Source organism: Limulus polyphemus, unplaced genomic scaffold (genome assembly GCF_000517525.1).
Source record: "Limulus polyphemus unplaced genomic scaffold, Limulus_polyphemus-2.1.2 Scaffold2446, whole genome shotgun sequence".
Lineage (NCBI taxonomy): Eukaryota > Metazoa > Arthropoda > Merostomata > Xiphosura > Limulidae > Limulus > Limulus polyphemus.
The window spans coordinates 126,300-130,735 of record NW_013668056.1 but is presented as its reverse complement, the minus strand read 5'-3'; the positions used below and the strand labels follow the sequence as shown (position 1 = coordinate 130,735).

The 4,436-nt window shown below is 32.1% G+C and overlaps 1 long non-coding RNA gene across 1 annotated transcript in view; it reads right to left on the bottom strand.

The window, feature by feature from the left end:
* Positions 1–4,436, bottom strand: part of LOC111087661 — a 44,101-nt gene extending 39,665 nt beyond the window's left edge. The window contains exon 1 of the long non-coding RNA XR_002612321.1: positions 3,964–4,436. This is a non-coding gene — a long non-coding RNA (uncharacterized LOC111087661). The remainder of the gene's footprint in view (positions 1–3,963) is intronic.

Here is a 4,436-nt window from a genome sequence, read left to right as displayed (position 1 = left end):
ATATATATATATATATATATATGTGTGTGTATGTGTGTGTGTGTGTGTGTGTGTGTGTGTGTGTGTGTGTGTGTGCTGAAATATGAAAAAAATGCAAGAAAAATGGCGTGATGGTATTAACTTCCATTAGAACAAGTTAGCTACTTACAGCAAAATAAAAATCGACCTGGAAATGAGTATACCTAATTAAATATACTTATAAAGATTAGAAAGCTGTCTTACTACAGATGGTGATGAACCAGCTGATAAAGACTTATCAAATGATCCAAATTAAATACAAAACAGATAGGTGCTACTTAACCACTAAATCCAAAAAGGAATAACTTGACAAAAATAGGAACTTAACACACTAAGGCTTAAAATGTCATACACAAAGGGAGGTGCATAAGGTGTTAATACGATAATAAGACCGGATCTCACACATAAATATGAAGGATTTGTTGATCAAATCATACAGATTTCATAATGTATTAATATGACAGTAAGACCAGATCACACATACAAATTTGAAGGACTTAATGAACAAATCATACAGATTTCATAATGTATTAATATGACAGTAAGACCAGATCACACATACAAATTTGAAGGACTTAACGAACAAATCATACAGATTTCATAATGTATTAATATGACAGTAAGACCGGATTCACACACACAAATTTGAAGTATTTATTGAACAAATCATATAGATTTCATAACCATCTAACATTAAACTGATACTCACTAGACATAAAACCCAGTGTCAAGTGCCCATTAAACTGGGATGATAGATCATAGAGAAAATGCTTATCTACTTGGTTATATTTTGTGAATCACCCGACAACTGAAGGCCCTTGGATATTATAAGTTGTTTCATAACCATCTAACATTAAACTGATACTCACTAGACATAAAACCCAGTGTCAAGCGCCCATTAAACTGGGATGATAGATCATAGAGAAAATGCTTATCTACTTAGTTATATTTTGTGAATCAGCCAACAACTGAAGGCCCTTGGATATTATAAGTTGTTTCATAACCATCTAACATTAAACTGATACTCACTAGACATAAAACCCAGTACAAAGTACATGTTATGCTGGGATAAAAGCTCATAAAGAAATTGTTTATCTACTTGGTTATACCTTGTGAATCTGCTGACAACTGAAGATCCTTGGCTGCTATGAATTGTTTCAAGGTTCATGGATACTAAGAACTGTTTCAAGAAAATGATATTCATGCAGACAGAAAAATATCTAAAATCAAAGATTAACTTTCCAATAGCATGAATAAACTCATATACAGGATTACAAACGTTCAAAATATGTGATACAAGATTGTAACTTGTTGTTATTTGCTCCAGATGAACAGAGTAAAAATCTTAAAACCTATGATAAAAGTAGAAAGTCAACTTCACATTCCAATAATTTATAAACTACGACCTCAAACCCTAAGATTTCAACTTGTTGCTCCAATAAATAATGCAAAACTTTAAAATCCTGTGACAAAAGAAAACCAAGTTGATGATCCAAATAAATAACGTAAAACCTTAAAACTTCATTACAGAAGAAATCAACATGTTCCAAATAACTCACAACATCTTAAAACTCAAACATGCAGAATGTAAACTAAATGATATCCTATACAGATGAGTAATGCAACATTTTGAAACAATAAGGTAACCCAAGAACAAAGTAAATTTGAACCTCTTCCCTGAACATAAAATAGTATGAAACTTGTTTAGAGTTAAAACACGGGAACTATAATTTCTCAATGCTGATGTCACAAAAAACTCATAGAAATCAAACACAAAGTGTTAAAAGTCATATATAACCAATAAATACATGCAAATAAAGACAGAAGCAATGCAAGTGAAATTACATTCAGTTCAAGTACAAAATAGTTACATTCCAATGTAGAAATGAATGACAATGACTTCTTTGTTACATCAGATGGGAACAAAAGCAGCCAATTTGACAATCAAGATACAATTTACCCATCAGCAACCATAAAAAATAAGAAATGAGGAATCAACTTTTAAAACCTGAACCTTGACTTAAAGCCCAGATCATATAATTCTCTAATTTAAAGGAAAACTCTAGAATCATTTGACACCTCAACAAAGACACCATGGAATATCATACAAAGAGAATAAAAAAAAAAGATAGAGTAGCTTTACCCAGTTCATCTAGTAACAGCAGGTGCCCACTTCATGCAGCAAGGAGTAATGGTGAAAAGACTTTTGTCGAGAGCTATTTGATGTCACACATCTCATTTAATGTGAGTTTTTGCTGCAATGCGACAGTAGCGATAACCAAAGTTACTGCTACTGGAAATGGCTTATAGTTAACACAAGCACTATTACTGTCTCATGAACAGGTGTTCATCATCAGTGTTACGGTGTTTATCAGACTAAACACCCATGAATATGAATACCTCCATCTACACATATCATACAATTTCAATTGCTATGTACAGGGGATTTGAAAACAATAATAATGTGACAATTATAATAAAAGTAATACATCATTTAAATCACAATTATTTATTTTTGCAAAAACAAAGATATTTTGGCTACAACTGTTCGTGCCATTATCAGGCAGGAAAAATATGGACAAGACAATAGTACATATACTGTATTTAAAAAATCATTCCAATTACACATAGTACATGTAGATTTTAAATGAACATTCTAAAAATTAAGCAACACCAATAAATGCAAGGATAAATATATGTATACATTATACATAAGATATAATATTCAATATAAATATAAAACATACAAAAATATATTATTAACAAATATATATAAATGTTAATATTATGTTAATTCAAGTAAAACTCAAGAACTGAAGTTCCTGGACCTACGTCTTAATCTAAAGAAAAATCTCTATGTTCAAATATTTCCAGTCACTGGAAAAAACGTTCAGAAAAAAGATGCTTACCTTAATGATAAAGACCTCTATGCTACAGGTTAAGGTTCATATTTGCAAGAAAGATAACATTTAAATTATCGCATCTCTTCGTAACACATGCTGTACGTCCCGTAACGACAATGAAAATCTGATATCGAAAAATGATAATATTAACAGACTTCTTAAAAAGAACAAATAATGTTACTACTTCTCCAAACATCCTCTGAAACAACTAAGCTATTCCTCTATACAAATTTAGACTTTACATGAACTGTGAACAATGCGATGAGTTCAAACATCTAACAGCCAATCAGAACTTATGCCGGTATCTAGCTAAACCTGGTTCTACCACAGGGTCCACACAACTACCAAGACGGAACCAAGGAGGTGGCCAAGGCCGACATCTTGAACTTTTTATATTTACTATAAACCTGTAATTGTTAGCAAAATTGCTTCTACAGGTTCCAGTTTCTCCCAAAACTTAATTTTGATCACAATAAAAATATTAAGCACTAAAATGATTACTTTCTATATCACACTACTATTTAATGATATAATCAAAAACAAGCTATGAATATATGCATATTATATGAAGAAACAAAAACATACTGTGAAAATATACATTTGATATGAAGGAGTAAAAACACTACGAAAACATACATTTTATATGAAGGAACAAACCAAACTATGAAAATATACATATTATAAGAAGGAACAAAAGACACTTTAATGTGAATCAAAACAACCAAAAATTTAGAAGAAACCACATTTAGTTGCCTTGGGTACGTACCTTGTGTACGAGTTAGTTGTTGTTAGAAAATAATTCCATTATTTCCATTATGTTAACAAGGAATATATCAAAACAATAATCGTCTTACAGAAATATACGTACAATGATACATACTAAATAGAATTAGTTGAGATGCAAGTTTTTTTTGAGAAAAATATGTTATGCAGATCTCGATTAAGTGCTAACACTTCTACCAAACGGTTAGGACGTGAGCGTCCATTTTGATTTAGTTGGTGCTATCTAATTCAGAGAAAGAGAGTAAAAGAAAATGCCTACCTTAATGATAAATGTGAAACAGGACAGCAAAGGGTTAAGGTGAAAAAAACAGGTGTGGAGCTTTTTCTCTCTTGAAACTAGCCCACTATCAAAAGCCCAAGGTCACCTCTTTCAGACATTCTCCACTTCTCACATGCGCACATGTACAACCTCAACAAAGCTTCCTGATAATGAAAATAAAAAGGTCTACCAGGCTTAGAAAAATCTAAACTGAGTGGGAGATGGCTAGCTTGCTGGTAAGACATTCTTTGGTGGCAGTCTGATCACTGGACTTTGAAAGGAAAAAAACAAAAACTCCTTCAGTATACATAAGAAAAATAAGCAGACTTCTGATATGCTGCTGTATATCAGAGACTGGAGTTATGATAAGCAGACAGATCATCATCCAATTGACGGTAGAAAAAGGTGGCTTTAGCAGAGAAGGCGGAGCTTAGGCATGAGCTCCCTGGTTTCCTCGTCAGTTGTTTTTACCA